At 40.6% G+C, this 27,416-nt stretch overlaps 1 long non-coding RNA gene across 2 annotated transcripts; it reads left to right on the top strand.

The window, feature by feature from the left end:
• Positions 1-1,030: 1,030 nt before the first annotated feature.
• LOC115347179 lies at positions 1,031-22,881 on the top strand. Of its 2 annotated transcripts, XR_005933141.1 has the most exons (4): positions 1,031-1,143; positions 7,857-8,087; positions 19,859-21,045; positions 21,656-22,881. It is a non-coding gene; the product is annotated as an uncharacterized LOC115347179 (long non-coding RNA). The 2 variants fall into 2 exon arrangements; XR_003925403.2 differs by lacking the exon at positions 21,656-22,881 and having other exon boundaries at positions 19,859-21,429.
• Positions 22,882-27,416: the final 4,535 nt, after the last annotated feature.

Below are 27,416 nucleotides of genomic sequence, written 5' to 3' on the forward strand. Positions count from 1 at the left end.
TCCAGCAGAAAGCAGTTTCTGTCTCTATCGTTTCCTCTTTGTAAGGCAGAAGTCTATTCTAAATACTCATATCTTTTAGCAACCACTGTTTGGTCTCGTTCTCTCTTAGGATGAGATCTGATCTCACCTAGCCCCAATGTATGCTTTAAAAATTTAAACAATGAAACCCAAGTTTCTTATAGCCTTCTCCCTGTGTAGCTGAACTGGTTACAGAGCTGTGCAAGTCCCCAAAGCAGGTGCATGGAAAATCGTGCCTAACTGCCTTTATCAGTGGGGAAAAACATTTCAGTAAGTAGATCAGGAGGAAGGCATAAATGGCCATTGGCTAGATGGTTTCTCCTGTATCATCCCTGAGCAAGCTGAGCACCTGAGGCTTCAGTAAGTGCTATTATTTAACTATTTGTGCCCCTACCAAATGGATTGAATGGGATTCAGGGTCATGAAGGGAATGGCTAAACTCAGTATGCCTTCCTATTAATCGAACTATTTTCTCTAGCTTCTTCACATCTCGTATGTGCGTTTAGTGTCCATGAGATAGTGTTGTGACATACTTCCTTCTGGTGGAAAAAGCTTCCAAAATGGGGCTTCTACTGTGAACACTTAGATTTGTCTTTCCAGATACGGGTAGGGAAAAGGACTCCCAAATTACCTACCTGCTGTATGTGTGCAGATGCCTTAGCTCTTCCTCCTTGTCTTTAAAAAGCACAGCAGATTTCAGATTCTGCTTATCCTTGGGAAAACACACTGTTGTAGGAAATTTTGTTAATGTGGCACAGGGTAATCTATATTTTCTTTTTCCTTTCTCTCTAACTGTAATTTTTATTAGCGAAGTACTGTGAAGGGCTTCTAAAAAGGGCTGTACCTTTGGTGTGCTCTCACCCTGCAGTATCCCTGCAGTCACGGCACTGGGCTGTGTGATGCAGAGGTTGTAATGCGCAGTGTTGCTCCTAAGATCTGCTCTCTTGATTTAACAACTCTGCAATCCTAGCTCACCCATAGGCATGTGTGGGCTATATCTGCCACCCCAGTATAGCTCTCTCAAACGATATGATTTCTAAAAGTGAGCAGGATGGATGGTGGGTTGAAGTAGAAAAACAAGAAAATGGAAGCCTTCATTTTTAGACAGTCTCTGTAGGATAGCAGGTAATAATAATCTGAATTTGATACTCTGCTAATATTTTCTCCATTGTAATCTATTTAGTTTCATTTTAATATATTAATTAATTCTTTAGCTTAGTCAAGGGGTGAGACTGTGTGCCTTTTGACATTTATTCACGTGAAATGCATTTCGTAACATGCATTTTTAATTTTTGCCTCCTCTCAAAAGCTAGCATAACTGTGTGTATTCTAGCATTGCAAGCAAAACTAAAATACATGGTTGCAGTTCAACGTTTTATTTTAAACCATATAATATTGTATCTTTTCATGAGAAGACAAAGTTCATGTTGGATGAGTGCATGATTAGATAATTATAGCTTGAAAAATGTATCCTAGGATGGAACTGTATGAAGTCAGTTTTATAAGCAGGATTCTCAGCAACAGTCTTCACTGTCATTAAAGTACCATGGCATTACTACGAAATAGCAATGCTTTGTTTTCTTACTACCCACAGCATTGTCCAAGACAGTCAACTGTGATCAAGAAAATGGATTGACAACATATTGTATCTATCACACTGTACCACTACTGAGGCTGAAAATTATAGCTGATTGATTTAAGGACAGGATTCATAGGGATTTTCATTTATGAAGAATACTATAGCAGTAACTGTAAGAAAAATACACATAGACTGGTGTGTTTACTGGCACCTGGAAGAAATCTATGGGCACAGCTCCATTGCTTTGTACTGGTGTGAGCTCTTGTCTAGCAACTGCATATGTACATCCCTTTAATCAGAATTTAGTCCCAGTTTTAGAATAGAAAAACCAATGGTGTGAGAAGCCACCAGTTTAAAAATGTGCTTCTACTGTTTTTGAGGTATTCATGAGCAAACTGCCAGTGGTGTGTGGCCTCAATGAATTGTCAATAACATTTTCAACAGATGAAACCAAACCTTCAACATCCACTTTAATAGGGAGAACTTAAAGGGAAAAGATGAGGTTTTCACTAACTCTTTTTGCAAAACATGGTTGCATGCAGAAAAAAAGCAGAGTCAACTGTGGATCTTAAATACACTCTTACATAAGCTCTCAAATGAAATAAAAGATCTTGAAGTAATAATCATATCAATATTTGTTCATCAAATACAACTTTTTCCAGAACTCAGAGAAGGAAACAGTATTTGGCTGATATATCTATTGCTTCCTTGGTGCTGATAGTTTCATTTACATAGAGGTACTCCAGAATAAATGCAGCACTGTGTAGCAGGATGTTATCTCTGTGAAATATATAGGAAGCATTAGAGCGACACCACTTGCCAAAGAGGGATAAAAAACTGTGTATGTTTCAGTCCTCCTTAAAAAACAGCGGAGTGTGAACATGTATTGTGTACAGAATTTAACAGCATAAGCCCTGAGGACTATATCTGGGACCTGTCAGTGTTCCCCATGGCACTCTTTCACTTGTAGAGTCCCTGAAGGATTAATTCTTTTTTTCTGCCTTATTTAACTTATATTTGCAAAAACTAGACAAGAGGTTAGACAATATGCACCCAAGTGCCAGCCAAGTATATAGATTTCAAACAAGCTCTTGCATAGCAGTATAGTGGTATAGAATGCTTTCTACCATCTCCAGCTATCCTGAGGACCCTAGCTCTATCTCAGAAATACCAACCCGTTCCCCATGACTCTGTTTTCCTGCAGGCAGTGGCAATCCCCTAAACCTGCATGGAAAGGCTTGGCACTCTGGCCGTTCCAGCAAGTTGCAGAAAACAGCAACAACATGAACCCACATAACCTATATCTTTTCTCTTCCCCAAACCAACCTGCAGAGCCCCAAAGAAAATTCGAGGCTTTGGACCTCGTGCTTCAGATGTCTGATGGCTGGGGTTCAGTTTACACGTAGCGTTAGCTAAAGCTTTGTGATAAAGACTGTGCTCAAGGTTTCGATGTCTCCGGCGTAACAGAACTTCCTACAGATAAAGGTTATGTTTGACTGTGTTGGGAATAGAAATTTCTTGACAGCCTGTCTAAGATTAGACTGAACACCCACAGGAAATGAGGATAATCCCAAACCTACTATCTTCCTCCTCAAGTGCAAGTCTTTGTACTTGTCTAAGTGGCATAATAACATTTAGAGATGATATATAAACTCCTACCGAACACTGAACACATACACATGTACGTGTATACAGTATTGCAGGGGATGTGTGACTGCCACCTGTCATGTCACCCAGGATGCTTCTGGTTGGACCTCATCTAGAACAGCTGGAGCAATACTGGCCCAGCCCGGCTGGAAGCAGAACTAGAGGGGGTTAGCAAAGAACACTGTCAGTAATAAACAGCTTAAGAAAAAAATCTCTAAATAAGAGAGACTGTAAGGAATTGACTGTACTTACCTTAAAAAAATAAGAAAAGACATTAAGAGAATAATGCATGGTCTAGAAAAGAGCAAGCAAGGCAGAAAACTCACCTGCCTTCCCCAGTGAGTTCTTGTTCCTTTCCCATAACAGACCAAACACCCACCATTTTGAAAAATACTTATTGAATGTAACAAGAACAGGGCCAGCAGAATACTCAAAAATAACAGTATGAGTGGGGTATATGAGGCAAATGTGTGGGCAGGTTAATAAAGACCTAGCAGTGTGAAACAGCAGCGGATGTGACACCTGAAACTGCCTCTTTCAGTAATGACACTCGGTAGCTAAATTTTATTTTATTTTGCAAGCAGCTAATCCCCACGCCGCAGGTGTCCATTAGCATTGCAGTGTGTTGCTGGTGGCTGTATCCCCGCTTTCTGCTGTACCTGTGGCAGATTCCTTCTCTTTCATCTCAGATCTCCTACCGCTCAGATGCTTCATGCACAATCCCATTTTCCCACTGAACTGATGTTTGCACCATGTTTCCAGACTCGGCTTTCCTCCCCCAGGACCCCACGCACGCTCATGCCTCTCTGCTGTCAAGTTCCTCCCAGTCCGGCTCCCACTCTGCAGTCCCAGTGCTTCTGCTTTCGCCCCGCCATGCTCTACAATACACCCTTGGCCCTTGTTCCCTTTATGTCCCCAAACTGGAACCTTCCTGCTTTCCCTGTGCCCCCTCCTCGGGGTGTACGTCCCTGCAGAGCATGCAGAAACCTAGGGCATTGCCTATATCAGCAAATACTTGAGAAGAACAATAAACTGCTGAAGTAAGAGGTACAAAGTAACATGCATTACCTGCTCCCCAAAGCTGCCCCAGTGCAGGCTCTTGCCACACCCTCGGGATAGTGGTGATTTTAAATTATTTCGTATTTATAGTGGGGCTTCTATCATAAAACAGATTGCTAACTTGTTGTTAGCCTTTGCATAGAAGAGGTTTCATTTTCAGATGATAAAAAATGCTGGAACAATTTATGATATTTCCATAATGGGTTATCATTCTGTTCCATGTCCTGAGGCAGTTTGAAAGAGGCAGACTATCAATTCTCTTCTGGGAAAATCCTACAGATATTGGTTCAGGGGTTTGTGTAACCATTTTACATAGTCTTCTAAGATTTTTTCACTGCTGAATCCCTCCTTGCAGCTTCATGAGGATTGAGCTTCACCCAGTTTGCACCTTTCTGTAGTTTTTTCATCAGCAGAAAGAAATGAAAAAAAAAATCTAGCCCAAAAGAAATGTAAAAGGAAGCTTCCTTTATCCCTTTGTGTATAAAAAATACCATGCTTTAGAAATGTCTTAGTCTGAATCATGCAAGAAAGGGTTGTTCTACCCCAGCGGTCACATCCCTATTTCATCCATTCTGTGGATGGTTAGAACAAGGGGAGCAGAAATCAAGCATTTCCTCCAGTGAATTACGAAGAATGTCGGTTCTGAGCCAGCAAGCTATAAAAATGAGCAAAATGATATAAAAACCTATTAGAGGTAGCAAGAGATAATGATGATAATATCCATAATGTACTGTTTCTGCCACTTCATTCTGCATTAGAGACTATTGTTGAGAATGATCTGCCTCACCAGGTTCCTGTCTGTCCTGCTTCTCGCCTGGCTGCAAAGACTTGCCCGGCTCAGTGTACCGTTCACTGACCAGACACAGTAAATCAGAACTGCTCTAGTGAACCCACAATGGCACATGCTGTACGTAGATGGTACAAACCTATTTTTTTTCATACAGCATCTGCCAGACAAAGGTTCAAAGTGATGGGCCAATAGCGGGTCCAGTTCAGATGCAGGCCTGCAGGGCTCTGTCCTGTTTGCATCCCCGGAAGAAGAAATGCTCTCTTAAAGCTGTAATGGCAGCATGTGCACCTATTTTGCTTCTTTCCTTAAGTCACAGAACCAATTGCCTTCCTACCTGATTGTTTTATAGTCAGTATTTTCTAAGGGGCTCAGCTCTGTAGAAGCTGGGCTTCTGTTTTTCTCCCGGGCAAGGCTATGTGTACATGTGCCACGTAGCATGCATGCAGTGATTATTGCAAATAAGAGAGGTTTTACATCTGTCGATGTGTTGAGGACAGTAACACTGCAATCCAGGTAACTGTGCAGAATGTCTGGTGCAGCAAAGACAGTGGATATAAGCAACAAAGCCAAAAAGTGTTGAGCTTTCTGTGCAGGCACTGTAGAGTCAACCCCTGTAGCAGAAATTTGCATTTGTCCAGGATTTCCAGATAGCTACAATTACCAGTACTGACTGAATTTGCCAGGCACTTTATCAAACTGTTCTTTTTTTTTTTTTTTTTTCCAAATCTAGTGGCAGTCCTATTTATTGGTGGCCAGGCATCTCTGGAGAGGAAGAGACCATGCAGTCCAAAGGTGCCACAGAATGACAGCCCCCAAATAATCAAGGAAAGGGCAGAAATAAAGGAGAGAGCCTCCCACTGCTGCGCAACTTTCCTCAAAAGGCAAACTTTGGTGGTAACTGAAAACCAAAGATGTTCAAGCTTGCTCTTGGCTAATCTGGTATGAAACTCCTATAGCTGTTGGGCAAAAGGCTGCTAGGACAGCGGTTTGGTGGTACAGACATGGATGTTATCCAAGATCAAGAGCTCAGTGACAGCACTGCACCTATGAAATGGACTGGATGAGGGAGCTGCACAAGTAGTTTAGTTCTCTAAGAGGCTAGAAAGGTCCTAACTTGCTTTACTAAGATAAATTGGGATTACAGAAGACAGCTCCAGCAGAATGTTTTTTATTTGCTCAGAATAGTTGGTTTTCAGCCCATATTTCATTGTTTGTTGTATGTCAGACATCCGTTAGTTTTATCTTATATGCTTATAAAACAAAACACATTAGTTAAATTCCTGTTTTGCAATAGAGTATCTATTTGGTACCTTTTGAAGCATTTTCTTTAGCAAGCATTTGTAAGTGAATAAATGCTTTTTGATGGTGCATGTCTCCTCTCTCATCTACCCTATGTCATGCAGATAGCTCCATGCTTAAGCTTATAAGTGCTGAAGAAACTTGAGACGATTCAAAAGAAGCCTGTAACAACCTGAGAATAAGTGTACTTGGTGAATAGACCCGTCTTCACCTAGTCTATTTAAATGCTTCACATTTCGTGGGAGCCCAAAATAGGGCTTGCTTCTCAGGTCTGATCTTGGAAGAGTTGGCAAATTCAGAGCCAGCCAAAAGGCTGCTGAAACTTGGCTTTAGGATTTTAACCATATGAACTCAAAGACAAAATATAATATTCCTGTACATCTTCTGGAAGAGAGCTGAGTTGTGTGTGCCCAACACCGTCTGGAGGCAGGTCAGTTCCTGCCTCTATCCACAAGTCAGGTGGATATCCCTGCCTTGGTGATCAGCAGACATGAATCTTCATCCTGCCTTTGCTATTAACCTATAGGCCATAAGCTTATATTTATCATAAATACATAGTTTCTACTCTCTGTGCCTCTATTTTCTGTTCTGTAGCCTGTTACATTTGTAAATTGTGTGGATAAGGAATCTTTCTTGCTGTTTATACAGCAAGACCTCTTTGTGATGCTCAGTAAAGAATGTAGTATGCAAAATACCATTCATTTCGCGTTGAATCCACAAAACATTGGGGTAGCATACTGTTAAAGACTTAATTGGGGCAAACAAAGCACTAATAAAGGTACCTCAATATTGTAATATTAAATGCTACCATTTTAATGGTATGTATCTGAAGGCAGCATGTGCTTACTTCTAGTTGTGACATAATTTCATATAATAGTTCTGAAAAGTAACACCAGTTAAGACCAAATATGACCAGCTTTCTTCTTATTTATGTAAAGTTTCAAGTGAAATTTCAATGAATATGAATTAGGAATGTGAATTAAAATAAATAAATATGGTGTAATAATAAATATGCTGAAATCTGAGAAGTATTTTGGAAGCTGGAAAATGTGTTCAGTGGTAGTGGATGCATTCCTGTATATCTCTATTTTTTTTCTTTGCAAGATGTATATTTCAAATCCAGCACTATATTTATGTAGAAGCTACTGTACTATATTAAATTAAAAAAAAATGTAATCAGCATTAAAACGTATTTGCCATTAGCATGAGTTCAGTCTGAAAGATAGTAAGAGAGAATATGTTCAAGGTTTATTCTGGTGTTGTTTCACAAGTGCCATTAAAAGTATCATTAAAGTATGTATCATTAAATTCTAGATTCATCTCCCCTAATTATCTGGCTAAAAGAGGCCTCACCTAAGCTGTGAATCCAAGCAGTGTTTATATTACAATATATAGCACTGCAATACCCTCCATGGTCCTCAATCCTCAGATGTCTACGCCAGCTGCAACCCAACTGCATCTTAGGGTGAAACCAGAGTTTTTCTTGTCCCTCTGCATGCCCTGGCTGTTTCTGCAGGAGAACCTGAGCCTGTGGGCTGGGAGGGAGCCCCAGGAGCCCCAGCATTTCTCCGGGCTGACAATGGGCTGAGCAGGACTACAGGACACACCATGGATTGCACTGTCCTGCAGTACAGACATACCCCAAACCGCTAAGAGAAAGAGAACCCTCCAGACAGTGAGCTGTCTGATCCTAAGGTCGGTGTCTGAGATGCATGGGATAAATTGCCCCCTGCAAGTGTCTCTCTCCTTGTGTTGACAATATCCCCTTGAACAGGCACTTAACTTTCAGGCAGCTGAAATTAGACAAGGTGAAACCCACCCTAACTGACTAACTGTGTTTTTTCAGTGGCCCACTGAAAGCATAAAAGAGACAAGTGTGAAATATGTGACTCTGCTGAGATTTTGCCATTGATTTTTATCGCCAGCGGCTCGCCTCTGAGGATCCTGGAGTTTGATGCTGGGGTCCTGCTCTGAGAAATGGATTGTGTAAGCATCAGGGATTTGAGCACGTTTCCCTTGGCAGCCCTCGTGAATGATCCAAAGGGTACGCTGTCTGCTCTGCTTGGGGTACATATTGCCAGGATGCGTGACCTTGTGGGGCTGAACCACAGAGAGAGACAAGGGACCTTACTGTGCCAGTCCTGCTGGGAATTAGGCGTGAGCTCAGCGCTGAGCCCTTCATTTCTGAGCATAGTTTTTCACCTAGGAGCAAAATATTACATGCCTTGGGGACTTTACTATTTGTTAGCAGCTGAAACGCCTCAGGACTAGATAAAAGCTTTGAAAATCTGTGTTTTGGGTGTATACAGCTCTCAAAGGTTGAAGCCCTCAGCTGCTTTCTGGGAAGCTCTTCCATGGCCAGTTATTCTCAGCCTCTTGTGTTTCTGCTCTGTCCCTATGTAACACCTAACATTACTATCTTCTCCCAGATCAGACCTGTAGAAACTTGTTGGAGTCCTTATAATAACCTCTTTATATCTTTTGTCACCTGAAAATGAGTACTGACACTGCCTTTTACTGCTTGCAATCTGAGGCAATAAATCAAGTGCACTGTCACACACACAAATCCTCTTGGTTTTGTCACTGTCTGGCTTTCATTCAGCTCAGACTGGATATTATTTCTGGTTTTAGACCAAGTACAGCAATTAGATGCTTGCCACATTGCTACTATGTGGGCCATACTACTAGGGCCAGCTACTAAAGGATGTGCAGACACACATCAGCGTCTAAAGCTACTATTGGTTAAAGAGGATGATCTGATAAAACATGGATATTAGAAATGCCCTCAGTTGCTGTCCTGCTGGCTAAAGGCATTTAAAAAATCAAATCACTGTACATGTGATGTGTCAGGATGTCTGGTGTTCTGTTTCCCTGTACTATTCTGCTAACGCCTGGAAAAGGTGGCAAGATAATGCCACGGTGTCTTCAGCTATTCTGGACAAAATTCTGCAGCAGTGGGAGCCCACACCATTTCCCTCGGTGTGGCACTGAGCAGCTGCAGCATTTCCAACACATAATATCCTATGGAAGGGAGGCAACAACTGAAGAAAAATGCAGCCTATATATATGTGTTTTCTTTGTCTAATTGAATCATAGACTGGATGTGGCAGTGTATTAGTCTATCTGTTACAGGCTGGGAGCTTCTTTCACGTGTTCTTTTCCATCAAACATCTGTGGAACAAGATTAATAATTTTAGCTACTCTTTTATTTTATTTTTGAAGAAATGAATCCTTTCAATGTGATTTCTGGTAGAATCACATTGCCTAATTTCCCATGTTTGAAGTGACCTTTTTCTCTGCTTCTCCCTAAATGAAATTACTGCAAATTCATTATTCATAGCATCAAGACAGAGACCCAGTTATAGAAAGTCATGAGGTTTCTTTCTTTGAAAGTCTTTTGAATTCCTCAGACTTAGCTTAAATATACCAATATCTCATGATAGTGTCAGCAACATCGTTCCAGAAAAGTACAGTGTAGGCTAACTTGGCAAGATTGGGGAAGCTATCCATTACAGAAATGTATTTCTAACTAAGGTGATAACTTTTTCCTCTGCCACGGTGAGTTTTTGATTAAAGTTTCTGGAAGCTGCACACACTAGATAATCAACAAACATGCAAATCTTTAGCCAGAAAAAATGCTACCTTGCTGGCAAGTATGTAGTTTTTGCAATGACCCCCTTTTTCTGCCGAAAATAATTCTAGAGGTCAATGCTTGCTCGCTCTGTATTTGTGAAGAAAATCCAAATAGTTATTCCAGATGATGAACTATCATACCTTTCACCTAGATATAGATGTATTAATATTATTTAGGTTTATTAATATTCTCAGGGAGTAATATTCTTCAGTTTCAAACAAATATATTCAAAGCTGCTTGTTTCATACAGTACACTGATGAAGAAAAGGAAATCTCACAAGTTTCAGGATTTAGATCAGGAGTTTGGTTCAGACGAACAGCCACAGTCTTTGGATGAGGAATAGGCAAGACTGTCTTTTTTTAATTTGTTTTCAGCTCTTAGGAAATATTGGGCATGTGAGGTTTTGAATCAGACTAGTGTGCTGTTTCCAGTCTTCGGATAAGATGTGATAAATGGAGAGAAACCAAGTCCCCTAATTTCTTAGAAATTAAAGCTGTATTCTAATGTCGCATCTACAGCTTTCTGATACATATATGTCCATATATATATATATGTATGAAGCGCGTGTGAAACTTTTCTTGGAGAGTTTTGATGAAACGTGAAAGAAAGTTCTCCAGATTTTTGTCCAGCGCTGCAAGAAAATGTGTCTTTACTCATTTTTGCAATTATGAAGTTAAGACTGTCTCATATGTGATTGTTTGTTTAGGCTACATGTTTGGGCTGTCTGAATTATTGAGGTTTTTGTTCATGTGTTAAGAGGTTTTTGTTCACATTCTAAGAAGAAAAAAACATCTCTAAGTCTCAGGCTTACTTAGATTACCCACATCCTGAGTGAGCAATCTAACCCTGGGTTAGTTGAAGAAGGGGCACCATGGCATCAGCAGTCACTTCAGAAATCCAGTACGGTGATTTTTCTGTCTAGCAGGTCTGGATCAATTTTGCAAATGTTTGGCAATAAATGAAACCAGTTGTTCATGAATTCAGTACTAGCTTGATATTTTACTTAGTTCTATTACATACATATAAGTGAAGGTAACCGGATCTTTGCAATTTGTAACAAAAACACACAACTGATTTTTTTTTTATTTGTTGCTTAACACGGTGGGTCGGTGATAACTGTCACTCTTCTTACTTGTAACATACACAAAGCCAGTAATATTACAATACAAAAAGAGTTAAAACTGGTTTTGTGTGCCAAAGAAGCGACTGCTCATTTTTAATAAGCCATCTGTTTAATTTAGAAATTGGCTGTTTATAAATTTCCTTTAGTTGGTAAAATATTGGTGGCTTCTAGTAATATTGAGAAAAACCCACAGGATCCAACTAATAAACTGTATTCTCTTTCCACTGTGAAAAAAAATCACAAAGAAAAATGACAGTGGGGCATGGTATTAAATATTTGTGGCCAGGTGAAGCCATGGGGGGTGGGAGGAGGCGGGTGAGGACGGGAGGGCACTACCTGTCCAGCCCTGTGGACAAACCTCCCCTTGCACCATGCCGGTGGGAAGCTGTCATGGTTGGGAAAAGTAACCGAAAGGAAAGGAGAAGGGAATCCGAGTAACTATGGTGATGGTCTCTATTTCCCATGATACTTCAAGGGGAGATCCGGGGCACGGTGTGTTCATAGGATGAGGTTTAAACCAAGCTGATGTTGTTTAAAACATGGCCTCGGTACTGAAATTGCTGTAAAAGTTTCTTGTTATCATGCCATTTTGGAGGGCAGGGGAGACACAGCAGAAGATCATATTTCAGTGGTCAACAGCTGAGTTTCTGTGAGAGTTTTGCTGGATAAAGTATACTGATAGTGTGTTCGGGAGGCTCCTGGTTTGTGAAGTTTGCAGCACAAACGAGAGAACATATGCAAGACAAGACAGGAATATTATTTAAAGGACAGGACTGCAAGGGCTATGAAGCAAAAAGGGGCTGCAAACAAGATCCAGTGGCTGAACACAAAGTGTCGTGATGTGAGAAGCTGTGAACAGATTGAACTCCTTATCAAAGGGAAAGTTGAGAGATGGCTTGAAGGAAGGGTGCTTAACGCATAACAAAAATGCAGCACGGTTCTCCAGCAAGGCTCTTGCTGAGGATTTTTCAATCTTGCTGAGAAAGGCATAACAAGATGGCTGCAAATTGAAGTTAGATAAAATGAATCCTGAAAGAAGATGCGGTTTCTTAGCAGGGAGAAAAGGAATAATTTATCAAGGAATGTGGTAAATTCAGCATCTCTTGATGTGTTTATGGCAAAAGTAAAGCACATCTTTTAGGAGAATATTTAATCAAGCACTCGGAAGAAGTTATACAACTTGCTTGTGCAACGGGTTATGCTGAGTGGTTGCGATTATTTTTTCTTGGCTTTGGAGCCAGTGAATATATGAAGTTCCCCATTTATTTTCTTCCACAGAAAGAGAATAAAAAACCCTGCATTGTCCCAGCATATTCATTGCTACTGCTGTTCTGCATTAAGAAATGCCTATAACCAAATCTCATTATTTAGAGTTTCTGACAGTTGCTTGCAGTGGCCAGACTTTATTCCCTTTCAGTACAGATTTGCCTGGAAATATTTTGTTTGGGGCTGGGTGGAGGTGGCAATTATTTGCTCTCGGAAGTTAAAATCATTCTCAGTGGTTGCTTTGTGCTTGCCTTCCACACGCTCAGGGTCTGCCTGTCGGCCACTTTTGGGGTGAGAAAAGCATTTCTGCCTCACCTGCGTGCCGTGGTGCCCCGCGCCCCGTGTCCCGTGCCCCGTGCCGTGCATGGGCGCTCGGGGTGATCCGCTCCCGCGGGGGCACTGCCTGCACCCAGGAGCATCGCCCCCGGCCCGCAGCGCGGCACAGCGCCTGCCTGCACGTCCGTGGCTGCCCGCACCGGGAATCTGCGGGGTTTGCGCCGTGGGTGAGCTGTTTTCTCCCACGGGTTAGGGTGCTGGTACCGCCTGCCCGCCCTTCGCCAGTCAATGCGCTGCTCTTGCAGGGTCGCAGGAGAATGCAGCCAGCCTGGCGTGACTGGCGAGGCACGGCAGCTTAGTCTCTTGCTTGCTGAGGTGCTTGAGGCCAAACAAAGGTACTGGACAAAGCAAAAGGAGTAAAATGTTCCAGCTTTGCAATATAGGAAAACAAATGAAATGACCTGTTTGTCTGTTCTGGCCACAGCGAAGTGACAAGAAATGCATAACCTTTTAAGAGGTGTAGCGGCTGCGTAACAGAATGTGTAATTCCAGTCCTCCTATAAAACTATCTAAAATGCAGCAAGACTTACAGAAAGTAGATTAATCTGGTAACTGCTATAGATTTTTAAAGTAATTTCAATAAAATCCTATTAGTTTCATTCTTATACTAGATTTTCCCTAAAGAAATGGATATTTTATTATGATGTTTATCTTGGACTTTAAAGAATTCCAGTTTTAATGTAGCCAATTACTTTTGTTATTAAAAAAGTCAGAAAGCAACCTGATTAAGACGTTAGAAACTCTGACTTTACTATTCAAACAATTTCTCTTGGTTAGGAGAAAAATTTGGATCCAAATTTTACTGGCAGCCAGTAGACTTGTAATCAGGTTAAAAATAAGCAGGGAATTGGTTTGAGAAAAATAAGAACAAAATAATTTACTCATGTCTCTGTACAATTTGTGCCTTAATATATTCTGATTTGAAGTTTTTTTCATTTGTTTTTTAAGGAAGCTTTTGATAAAACTCCTATGTTAAGTCATACCTTCGCTGTTCTATTGTGGGAAAAGTGGGAAATCGAGTTCGAATCCCTTACTGCAATACTTCTTTGGAAAGCAAGAAGTCAGGCAGTACCAAAAATAAGATTTTGAATGCTACCTCAATTTAGAAGTCCTATTGTTACAAATACATTAATTTAAATACTTTCCACAACTCAATTGATTTCTTTGTTGACTGTAAATCTTAATAAATCATGCCTGTTAGCGTAGTCCATTAAATGAGATACATAATGTGGCCAATTTAATGTTCTCCTAGGAACACTGGATGGAATCTTGGCCCCATGGAAGTCAATGGGAGTTGTGCCACTGGCTTTAGCAGGTCCAGGTTTTTCACATCAGTTTTGAAAGTGCGTGACTAGCGTGCTTGATTTTCAACCTTAATGTTTGGTTTTGCACTTATGTTGGAAAAGAACATTTTAAATCATATCAGGAAGGAAGCCAATGCATGTTCTTAAACCTTTGGTATTATTTCCTTTGGAAGAGCTAGACAGAGAATAATATATATTTTTTCTTTATCTGATGGCAATATGCTGCACTGAAATGAAAAGCATTTCAACCTGAATTCAATTTTATGTTTTCATATGTGTGTGTTTGTGAGTGTGTGTATACTACTGACGTTATTTCCTGTTGACTTAAGATACAGTTAAATATGGGTGACAGGCACGATAGGACTTTTCTTTGTAAACTTTTGCCCATTAGGAATTGAAAGCTGGTAAGAAAATCTCTCACTTCTTCAGTTTCTTTTTGATGTCTGGAAATTCACAGCAGATGGCCCCAGTTCTCCTCTCATTTACACCGTTCTGACTTCACTAATTTAGGTCATAGTAAATCCTGATTATCCAGCTATGAAAGCAGGATCAGGACCAGCATTTTGGCAACTGGCTCTGGCTATGAAAACAAGCACAGAGTACAAAGGAGCAGTTTGTGGCTCTAATAAAACCTGTGGGGTTTTTGCTGCTTACTTCGCTGGAATCAGGATGCCACCAAAACACACTGGGGTTCTTCTGTTGTAGCCTCTGTTCACTTTCTGGTAACGAGTGATGGATGGAATATCCCAGAGAAACAGGAACTGAAAAAAGACATCACTTGCCAGTTATAGAGCCATCTGATGTACTTAGTGTTTGCAACCTTTGCAAAAGTGGGTTTTGTTTGTGTGATTTTTCACTGCTACTGCAACTTCTGTGAGGGAAGAGCAGTGAAATCTATGCCCAGGGTACCATGGGCAAAGACCTGATCTGACAAAATAGAACAGCAGATTTAATTTCCATTTTGTGCGAGAGATATTTAGCATCTCTGCTAAGCTGTAATATGGCACTATGCTGAAATCCATAAATGCATAGCTTTCCTAAACTGCAAATTTATTTATACTGAATTTGCTAGGTTTCCATAAAATTGCTGTAGAAGCTTTGTGGCACCAGAACTCTACATAAATGCAATTTGCAGGTTTGTCACTTTTTCAGCTATATTTTCCGTCCTTCTCATCTTTGTGTTATGGAAAGATACTGACTTTGTGGAATCACTGCAGAAAGTTATAAATGATGTATGAAATGAGAAATCCCTGCTCAGAGCACAGAACTTAATCTATGCTATTTGCTGTGAAAGTCAGCTCAACTGCAAGCAGAAAAGCCCACCAAATCCGGAAGCTACAGACTAAGGAAACCAAAGCCCACTGTAAGGTGGTTTTTTTTTTTTCACTTTGTACCTGGGATAAGCCAGGGCATGGTACTGTGGGCTGCAGAAGGTCACGGGGAGGGCAGGCATCCACAGCTCAGATGTGTTGAGGTGTTCTGCGCAGGCTGTGGGTTGAGGAGACTGCCCTTACCTGAGTGAGAAGCTTCTGTGCCTGCGGTTAAATGGGAAGGGGGGATGGGGGGAAGTGACTGGGCTGCAGAAGAGGGAGTGGGCTTAATTCAGTCCCACACATGCCCATCCTGCTGAAGTCAGGTAGTTTTGCAGTCGGCTGCAGTGGGAGCAGGACTGTACTTTGACCGTGGTAGCTATTTGCATGTTATAAGCCCATTCCTGCAGCTTGCTGTGGCATAGCTTTGCCCAAGTATGGGAGAACCTGATCTTGGAAGAACGTCACTGCATGGCCACTAATGAAACATTATCATACCCACCCCCCCGCTGGATTTTGCAAGTCGAATGCTCAGTGTCTTTGTGCATGTAATGGTCACAGCACTTTTGTGGGACCGCTATCAGCACAATGTAGTTTATCTCACCTTGTTGGGCCAGCAGTGACACTGCAGCATGCACAGAAACCACAGCAATTGCTGTCATCCTGCAGGATCCAGCCCCTCGGAGAAGTAGGTGCTGGAAGAGCAAAAAGTAATCCTGAAAGGATGCAGTGATTTCCCTCTGCTCACCTATTATAGATTTTTTCAGACTCCTGCATAAAAGCTACATTTTTGGACTGGGGTCAGGGAAGTTACTGCTTGTCAGTTGTATCGTTCTATAAAGAAGGTATTTTTTGCAGTTGTTGTCTAAAACTCTGTTTTCCATGAAAATTGCTTTGGCAGAAAGGTAAATTAGCTCTGCCTATGAATAGGAACAAACTGTCGTTTTGCAGTACAAGCAGCGTGCAAATAGCTTCAGTGGTTCCTAAGAAACAAACGTCTCTGCCAAACATTTGTAGTGGAGAATACAATATACAGGTAACAGCAAGGCTTGGCTTATCCCACTATTTATTTCCCTTGTCCTCTCCACCCCACCATGGACTCGCTGTCCATCATGGCTAGCTGCCAATAAGAACAGTGAGGGAAACCTCAACTCCTGTAATCCCAGAGTCAAACCTGGGCAAGAGGAGAGAGTAGCGACCTCCTGGACGGAGGCAGAAGTAGTCAAATTCTAATCCTGACTTTGGTAATTAACTTTTCCGGGAAGCCATCTCTGCTGATGTCCCCAGTACTTTACTGCAGGGCTGTCTGGCTGCAGACTCCTTCTCTTAGCCGCTGTGCATCACGGTGCAGCTCCGAGTCCTGCAGGATGAAGTGTTTAAATGTGCGCAGAGGGTCAACTTGGAAAGACCAGGGTTTATTTACAGGACAGTTGGCTTGCAGTATAGCACACAGAGCTACTGCTTATATCCTACGTAAAATAGATGACTTGGCACTTGGCAAGTGCTACAGGTATTGCTAAAGAGGTGTTTCTTGGCTCATCCATCTCTTGCAAGGTGCAGAGGAACTCTGGCAGCTATATAAAGAGTTTGGGGAAAAATAGAGACACATGAGTAATGGAGTAGTAAAACTCAGTTCAGCTCCTTGGCACTTGCAAACTCACAGCCAAGTCCTGCAGCCTTAACTTGGGAAAAAAAAAATCTGGAGAAATCAAAGGGAGTTTTATCTTAAAGAGCCTCTCGACTGCCTGCTTGTACTAGGGGTAGGTCTTCAGCAGCGAAGCTCCCTTTCTTTGGCTATACGGGCTGTGACTAGGGACAAGTACCTCCTCTTAGTATCATAACTGATACAAAATTAATCAGCAACTTAAACAATTCTAACAGCTAGAAGAATCTACCATATTATTAGGAACAGCTTCTAATACGCTGAAAAAAACTCTAATCAACTGCTAAAGCACATCTTGGGGAACTGAAGGGGTTTATAAATAATCATTAGAATAAACTGCTCCCTGCCGTGAGGCACATCTCTTATTATGTCTGCTATGTCCCTTTTGGCTTTCTCAGTGCATCATCAAGCATGGATTAAGGTCAAATAAATTTAGGATGAGTGAACACAACAATCTTGACTAAGTTTCCAAAAACGTGAAGGACATGATCTTGCAAGTGAACAAGTGCAATGTGTTAAATTCCACTAAAATACTCAGATTTCAGCACTGGTTCAGTAGACACTTTCTCAGGAAAAATATATTGACGACATCACTTTGTCAATAAATATGCATGCATTATGCTTAGAATAATACATATAATTATGTTAATATAATGAGGAATAATTATCGTAGAAGTGACTATGCTTCCTTCCTATTTTTAAAGTACTTTACTGTTCATATGATGTTCATGTTTGAAATTGTATCAGTTGTATGAGGGCTGGGGACACTCCAGATTTGAGCAAGTGAGCATTATGTTACATAATCTTATTCTTATGTTTATTGACTTTTCTCTTAAAAGAAGTCAGACTCCTAGACCAACAGTTCTTTTGTGTGTGTGGTTATTTCCAGTATGATGTGGTTCATGCCTCCTTTACAACCATGATGTTTGGGCCAATTCTAACTTTTAGCTCAAAAAGATCTTCCTGATGCTTATCCTTAGAGGTTTTTCCAGAAAGCAGCCAGCTCTCAGTCACTGGCTTGCTAAGGCCAGGCTTTTTCACCTCCTACTCTTCTCCCCAGATGGGATGATGTGGAGGCAGAGGAGGATGCCTATGGGAAGTGCCAGAGCTGAAGGAGGGAGGGCTATAGGTCTGTCTTAGTCCCATCTCTTTGCACTGGAAAAGGATAACAAACCTGACAGCCATGTGGAGAGGAGAACGCTGACCAAAGCTGAAAAATGAAACTTGATCAGAAGACATAAGTTAGGTGCAAGGAGTGCTCGTGGGAACTTCCACAAACCTAGGCAGGGAGAAATAAAGCTTTAGAGAGGGAAAAAGAAATGAACATGAGCAGGGCAAGGTGTCTGCTGCAAGCAGAAAAAAACCCCCGTTGCCATATCTGCAGAAAAGAAGAATGCAGTCTCCCCAAAGAGCAAGCCTTCAAACGGCTCCCTGGGCTCCCTTAGCACGAGCAGAGGGACACTTCCCTACGGCGGCAAGCTCTCCGTGCCGAGGTGAAATCGCAGGCTCCCCCAAGGAAGCCTGTTATTACTTGCAGCCTGTCTCTATTCTTCGGCAGTGTGCTGAATGCATTCTCCATTCTGTGCTTTTTCAGCCTCGCTTCTGAGCTTTATCTACCAGACTTTTGTTGACCTCCTACGTATTTTGCCTTATCCGCCTGTTTCTCAACTTACGTTATTTATTGATGTACCAGTTTTTTTGAGAATGGAATCTATAGGCTTTTTATAGCTCTGCACACCAATCTTACATTTTATAATGGGTACCGCATTGAACAGTTGTTAACTGTAGATGCTGTTGTCTGTTCGGCAAGTTACAATGTTTTTTCTTCAGTTTCTAGTAGACAGAGTGATTAAGGTGTATAGCTAAAATCTATCCCATGCTATGGATAAAGACCAATAATGTTTCCAGCGTTTGTTTGGACCTTTTTTTTCAGATTAGCCAAATCTGCTTTATCATTTCCAGTGCAGGAAAGGAACTGATTGCAATAAAAGCAGAAAAGGATTTATAGTATGATGTTCTTATAAATAAAGCCACGCTGCTTTGCCAAATTATGTAAGACATGGCATGTTGCATTGTTCTGTTCCTTTCATAATCTATGGTGCCATATGAACTTAAAAAAATAGGACTATTATATGGATTTCTGCAGTGTAATTGGCATTGACGCTTATATTGATTGAATAAATGAAATAACATGCACAGTCCTGACAATCTTTGCAGATTTGTAAGATTACAGCGGTGATGATTCTATGTCAGCAAAAAACTCTATAGGAATTTCTAATGAAGCCACAGCCAGTTCATTAATATACATATGTTTGAAATTGCAGCCCTAACAATTGAGTTCTCTGCACTGAACACTATAATATATATCGTTGTGAGCTATATGCCCTCAGATCATTTCTGTGAATTACAAGAAAATTATGGAGTGGAGAACATTTTATTATTGTGCTTTTCATCCAGAAATACAGCCTTTCATTGATGAAAATTGAAAACACTGAAAATTAAAATGTAAATGCATTTATCAAAAGAAGAGGAAAAAATTGAATACTGAACTTTAACTGCTTTTACATTTTACTTCTTCAAAAAGCAATTTTGATATTTACATCTCAAAAGCACAAGTAGTCAGGCTCTGTAATATCCATTTGGATTCTTACTAATAAGTGACTGGCTGTTTGTTGCTGGGGGTCTGAAGATTTGTTTTAGTAAAACAGCATTGGAAACTCTGTGTATGTGAGTTTGTGTGTGCATATTCTCAGAGACAAACAAGATAAATATTCATTTAGTTAGTGTTTCTCTCCTTTCTGCTAAACATGTTCTTTGTGTTTTTTACAGGTCAGTGCCACATTAGATAGGATGTGAGTTACTCATGTCTTTGGAGGGAAGAAAGAAAAGACAGAGAAACAGTGATACACACTAGAAGCTTCTTTGCAATGAAATTTAGCAGTTAATAAATGGCATAAATTGCATAATCTAAGCTTCATTGCTGCTGGATTTTTTGCCCTTTAGCTTCAGGAAAAAAATGTATTATTTTTTGATTGGCACCCTGACTTAACCGATGAGATGTTAGCAGCCCCTGAGAAGATCATCCATATGCTGAAGAAGACTGTGGGCTCAGTTTCCTATGGAGGAAGAGTGTTGGATGAAGCATGGAAGCAAGTAGGCTATGTGACAAACTGAGACAATGTGTACCCCTGGTGCTGCTGTGTAATGTAAGGAAATAAGAGGTTGATTGCATTACCTGAATGGAGACTATGCCTGTTTGTGCAGTCCTTACTGTATAGTATACTCAGTCAGAATAGTTGACTCCCTGTAGCTAAAATCCATCCAAATCCTCTACAAGTGACACAGGTAGAGGATAGGTAAATCCTTTGCATAGCATTTTCACTGCTCTTGTAATCCTTTTCTCTTTCTTTTTCTTAACATTGGAAACATATTTTTTCTGGTGTGTGTTTTCTGAACTCCTCCATGCTGGGTAGCAGCGCTAGACCCCCTGGATTTAAGTGACAGACCCAATGGACTTCAGGACCTCATGCCGAAACTCCCACCCATGTGTAAATACAGAAGAGGCACGAGAAGAGCAAATGGGCACCACTCTTCCTTCTCCGCCTTACACACATCCCGAGTGACTCTGCCCACATAGCAGGGTGGCAGTGTGGTCATACACCACAGGTATGCAAGCTGTTCTGTCCTGCTGCTCCCAGCCCTATGCCCAGGACCTCCTGCCCCAGAAAGAAAGGAAGCGGACCATCACCAGAAGGACCACGTCCCTGGTTACAATCTCTAAGTGATATTTCAACACAAATCATACCTCCATGTGGTTAGACAGAGATTCCTTGACTAGCCAGTTTTTACAAGATTGGAGACATTTGGGCCAGTCTGTTATAACAGCAGCTGGTTCCTCCCGCCATTGATATGGGTAAATTACCCTCCGTCAGGGCGGTGAAGAAGGACGAGTGCCAGTTTTGACTGACCCTCCCACCACACTGTGATGGGAACGGTACTGCATTGAGTGAATTCATGTATGTTACTGCAGTTTTCTCCTCAGAGTGTCCTTGATTAAGTCATTAACACAGGCCCATTAATTTCAGATCCTCTGTCTTTTCCATGCTTAGCTTGGAAGAATTCAAACTGAGCATCCAAAATAGAGTAGATGTTTTTGAAGCTTTGGCTTGACCATGTCTGTCTGTTTTAGTGTCCTCATTGTATTTGGAAAATGATTTTTGTCTTTCCTTAATACTGTTAAATAACTTTCAAATTCTAAGGTGATAAGCAAGCGTAAGAAACTCACACAATATTATACATAGCAAAATGGCTATCATGGAGAAGTTGCCACCAAGCAAGTTATTGCCTTTTAAGGTCTCAGATACTGAAATGGTTGAGAATTTTCTCGGTTCATATTTCAAAGAAAATAGCTTGTCAAGTAAAGAGATTTTGAAATTAATATCTATTTATGCTAAAAATGTTCATAGCATTTTTTTTTTCGGAATAAAAGAAAATCTGGTTTCATCATCTTTAAAATAAGTTACTCAAAATTGTTTTAACCGTTTTTTTTTTTTTTTGTTTTGGTAGGAAAAACGCCTTTATTGTTAGTTCTATTTATGTATCTGGTATTTCTTTTTACTTTGAAAGGAAAATTACTTCAATGCTTCAGATGCTTCAGACAGTGGAATATCTTGGGCTATCAAAACAGAATACAACAGTCATGATCAGAAACATTTTGCTTTAGCATGTAAGCAATTATTTCTATAAAATCATTGATATTCTTAGGATTTAACGGCTTGTTTGGTGAATTTATTTACATCTTTCCAATGTTTTATGCATTTCTTGTTCCAGTTTCATCTTTGTTATTTCTGTTCCCCTGTCTTTCTTGAATTTATGATTAATGTTTCTTTAGGCAACAAAACAATACATTCCAGATCAAGAGTTATGCAAAGTCATAGCATTTTTTGAGAAATAAAATGAGTCAATAAAATATTGGTATTCATAGCAAGTTTCCTCTCCGTGCAAGAGATCTTGTAGGCAAAAGTTATGCTTAGACTAAAATAACAACTGCCCAAAGAAGAAAGAAAAATGGAACAAGCAATAGGGGTTTATGGAAAATTCCAGTCACTACCTGGATCTGGATACGATTGATAAAGAGGACAAAAGAACTAATGGCATGGATTTAATGGATCAAGTTTCTCTTCTGCAGTTCATCTCTTCATTAATGGCCCATGAAAAGTGAAGACCAAGAGATTTGGACCAAAGAGCTGCCAGAGACTAAACCAAGCATTACCTCTTGAAAGATGGCATCATTGATGCTTTAAATTAAAACTTTATTGCCATTGTAAAATGCCTGTGAGTTACCCAGGGAAAATAAAATATATGGTTTTCAGAGAGTGGTCATTATTTTTTCAGCTAAAGAAGAAATGTCCTTTCCCCTTAGGACTGGTGTGAAATGGAGCCCTGCATAGGCCTTCCTCAGCTGAGGTTCCCGGCCAAAGGCTATTCTACCTTTTCCATCCACATCTGGTTCTTTGTTCCTTTTGTAAGAGATGAATCAAGCTTTGGGTCACATCTGCAGGCCCTACTATAACAGTAAAATAAAAAAGAACCATATTTTTTAGGGAAGACAGACAGTCATTTTCCAACTGATCTACGACAAAGGTGGTAGGTCCTCCTCCTGCATGTAGCACAGGGATGCTGTGGGAGAAACCCCCTTTGCCGCAGGCCGCTCTGGACCTGCCTGCTCTACACCTGAAAGGCAAATGCTTTGAGACCCAAATACCAGCATGACCCGCAGAGGTTTTGGTCAGAGGTTTTTGAGCTGCGGTTCACTAACAGGACTGTTAGTGGCTCCGTGACTATGGGTGGGAGGACCCCGGCGAGTGTCTGTGGAGGGCCTCAACTGCCCATTCAACGGCCAAATATTCTTTGTGCGAAACAGAAGGTAATATCTTAATGAAGATTCAGAGGTGTGGAGCTCCATACTGTAACACAGGAGCGTTCAGGCCCAGCCTCAAAGTATCGGTGTGCAAGGGAAATACCTTAATAATTGCTGGGCGCAGTGGCACAGCTTAGCTCCAGAGAACTACTTTATGATGGACAAAATTGCCTTCACAGGCACTAAACCACAAGACCTCCTGTTTCCGAATAACGGAAATACTCTCAGCTGAGAAATTTGGTCACCAGTAATATCCAGGCAGCTTGAGAAACAGCCATTTCTCTGTTGATAGTGGGTAATGTAGCATTTGTAGCTCTTCTGCTCAGGAATTAGAGGGACTGCTTTCCAGGACATAGTATAAGGATCTCCTGCAAAAATGAGGTAGGTGCCTAAAACAGGCAAAACTAAAGTGGTTATACTGAAAACTGTAATTTTGAAGTAATTTTCTCAGCTCTCACTTACATATGGAGGAACCTAAACTCCACAGTTGCCTGCTATTATATGGGTTTTTTTTATTTTACAGTGAAAGCTGGATCATTTGTGAAGAGTCTTAGAGACTCCGTCTCAGCTTCCTGCCCTGCTGGAGATGGTTCAAACCCAAATCTCTCACCTCTCCCCCATATAAGAGGCCCAACCACTATGATGCTGGTACAGGAGCTGGAGTGGGGCGTGAGGGGGCAGAGAGCATCTGTTGTCTTTTTGACTGAAGCTGTTCCACTGCGCAGAAAAACCTTCAAAATTCAATAGATCAAAGAGGGACCAAGAGGAAATAAGAGTGTATCATCTAGCAGTTTGTACAGCCACCTGGCAGAAGGAAATCTGCATACCACCCCTTCTCCTACACATATCTGCATGCTTTTATATGGAAAAATCATTGGATAACATAAAAAAAAAATCTGACCCTACGTTCGTTTTCACTTTTTTTTTTAATTGGATTGTGCATAAGTGCTCTGTGTGGGAGGAACCCTTATCAGAAATATGAAGCTTTTCTTGCTGAATGGAAAGATGAAAACATGCTCAGTAAGCTGCTGTATCTGTCTCATGAGCTAAGCTCCAAGCTGACCTGATGATCCCACAAAACATAGAGCTGCCTATAAAATATGTCTTAATTGCAGAGAAAGTATAAAATCAAAACCAGTTGTTGTTGGTGGTGATAGCTTCCATGGATCCCTGCTACTATCTACAGAGAAAAAAAGTGCAGGCAGCCTGAGAGACTACCTGGTAGTCTATGCACAGCACAGACCTCTCACAAAAAACTCAGAAGGATAAAAATTCATAATATCCCTTCTCCCCATCTCTGTCTTGTTCTGTGCCCAGCTAAGGCCTGACTGCACAGACATCCTGTCTTATACAGCTGAGAAATTCAGGTCTCAGTGCCTTGCTGGTTTTGTGCAAAGATTTTATTCAGGCTCTGCTCAGTTTCTTGAATTTGAGCCTTCTGTGCTTTACTGATGTGCATTTACGGCTGGACAATTCCCAATATTGAGAAGCAGTATGCAGAGCTTTTCACGAGGTTAGAAAATGAATCCGAAACTTAACAAACCATTGTTTATCTCATTATATGCATCTTCAGAGAGCCAAGAGCAACCTACGCAGTGCCACTGTTCTGTGGATTAATTCACGGCTGATGAAAACAGATTGTTCTTAAAACCAAAAGCTCTATTGTTCGAATGTCCCTTCGTGAATTTTGCTGCCCTGTATTACCCATTGCCTGTAGGAGTCACAAGACCTTCGAGGATGCGGCTGCCAGTGTAGCCTCAGTGAGCACAGTACCCTTTATGCCTGGGTAACAAATTTACTTAAAGGAGCATTCACTCGTTGGCTGGCACGTTTTTTTTCCATTTTGTCAGATGGATGAATGTCATGGCAGCCAAGGACAGATGAAGGTTTGAAATATTACAAGCAAAAGCCTCTCGCTAAGATAATATAAAGCCAATTCTTGCAAACATATCTCTGAGGAGGAAATAGGCTAGAGATTATCATGAGAATTTTTTCTAGCTGTAAAATTTTGTTAAGATGCGAGCAAAAAAACCAAACCACCCAGTAAACCTATCAAACTTAACTCAGCACTAAAACTTCAGTCTTTCTTAAGACAATACTATTTGAAATTGCCACATCATTCAATTTAAAGTGATTTGCATACCAAATGCAAAAAAATGATTAACTGGAAACTTCCCCCCTCCACCCCCTCTGAGACATATGGTGAGACAGCAACAGAAATGATGGATGTGGTGGATGATTGCTTGCTGAACCAGTGTGTGAGAAACTATGCTAGGAATAATTCATGTCAAGATATGGTCCTAACTAAAAGACATATTAAAAACAACATCTTGACAGGTTTAATATCTTACATGATACACATAATCCATGACTTCTAAGGCATGTGATTATCTCAAAACATGATATTTCAGTAGAACTTCAGTTTTATGGAAAGATCTCAAGAGATGCCTGATCTAATGTTAAATCAACCTTTCACGAAATAAAGGAAAGTTGAAGTCATTCTGAGGTATGGTACGGCCTCTTCTTTATCTAATACTGCTTCAAATCAGTAGTGATTCCCTGGGGAAAGTGGAATAACGATGGTATAAAATAGGCAAAAGTGACCCAATAAGCAGGATAATAAGGCATTTTAGATGAAAATGCGTATTATATAAACAAAGAATTTACTGCTTTGCCAGGCTGAGAACCCACTGATGCCAAAAAATATGCTATGTCTGCTAATACAACAGACATATATTTCACATGTACTTCTGTCACCAGTATTTTACCAAAGGAGACATTTTACAATACTTGAAGTGACAAAAGATTAAGCTGGATGTTTAAAAAGTATGGAAACCAAATGATGCTATTGGGTAAAACTGGCATTATTCACTGCTGTGATTAGCTTTCATGTGAAGAGAATCAAGTAAATTACAAAAAGGCCTCGTGGTTGTTGTGAGATATAAGATCAGTAACTGTGGCTTGTAAGCTGGTCACTTGCTTGTACCTCACCATGAGCAGGGATCCTGCGCAAGGGGACAGAAGATTGAGCTGGGACATAGGGACAGGCTGAGTTAGCACTGCTCCTGACCTAGCATGCGATCCTGGGCACACCAATTTTCCCATGTCATCTCTTGTTTGTCTTACAAGTTTAGGAAGCTGTCCTTGACCAAAGTAATTGTTATGTATTTTGCACTGGCTAATGAAATCAGCTAATAATAAGTAAAGAATATAAAACATCTATTCCATAGTGGTTTGCATTACAGGACAGCGTCCCTGAGAACTGAAATAGAGTTGGGATCAGCATGTAGAAGGGGCCAACTAATTCAGTTGTTCAGTATAAGAGATCAGTACAGGTATCTCCGAGGGCAGATATAAAGAAGATTGTCTCTCTCTCTCTCTCTCTCATCTCTCTAAGATGTGCATCTGCTTGATTTTTGAAATTAAATTGGGTCAAATTTAGCAAACGCTAGAGGAAAAAAATCTCACACGTTCTGTAGTGACATGGAGCTTAACAGATGCTGACCAGATGGAAACAGCCATTTTTTTCCAAATGATCTAGTATTGTCAATTTATAAGTATGGAGCTTTGTGGATTTATTGTGTTCCTCTCTGAGGAAGCTTGCTAGTTCTAACCAGTGATGTTTTTATCTTTCCATAAATTAGGCAAAGGATGAGATTTACCTCGTGATGAAAGTATAACATACATTCCTGCAAACTAAGAAAGCTATAACACGAGCCCTGCAGTAATATTCAAAATGCCCAGTCCTCTCTTATTGATATTGTTTATCAGTTTACAAGTCTTGAAATAATAGAATCCGGGTCATAAAATGGCAAATAAAAATTATTTCCTATCTATGTCTTTCTATCCAGCAAGTAAAATCCCAGCTTCCTATGTCTTATATGAAAGGGTGATTTTTTCTGCCAATGACCATCTTGTCAGCAGCTTCTTATTAATACCTATAATCCTTTTCTTTGATGCCTTCCGACATCTCATAACTTAAGGAGCGTATATTTCTGTGCACAAGCAGTTAGACATAGCAACAGAAGGGAACGCAGTTTTAGTGGCTCTGAGGAAGACAGTTTGACGGCCAACAGCCACAGCTTTTGAAGAGTCTGACTTATCTGTAAATCAGCCCATAAACTTAACTGATTGGTGGAAAAAATATGCAAGACTCCGAAAGAGTCATAGGCAAGGAATAATCGAAAGGCAACAGACAACTCAGAAAACCAAATAAATCAATATTTGAAGTGAAAGAGTAGCAGACTAACTATAGATTGTTAAAGAAATCCAGAGTTTTATCGAGGAGTCTTTAGATTGCTCACTGTCATATGAAGGAATAGTTAAATATTTGGTGTTATAAACTTTGCTAAAATCACCTCTCTGCACTCATGCAAGAGATGAAAATTATTTCCATCCAATTCTCAGAGGGAACTTAGACATTCAGAAATTAAATTTTGGAATCTGCCTTTGTAAGGAAATATCAAT

The sequence above is a fragment of the Aquila chrysaetos genome, chromosome 1, assembly GCF_900496995.4.
Source record: "Aquila chrysaetos chrysaetos chromosome 1, bAquChr1.4, whole genome shotgun sequence".
In the NCBI taxonomy this organism is placed as follows: domain Eukaryota; kingdom Metazoa; phylum Chordata; class Aves; order Accipitriformes; family Accipitridae; genus Aquila; species Aquila chrysaetos.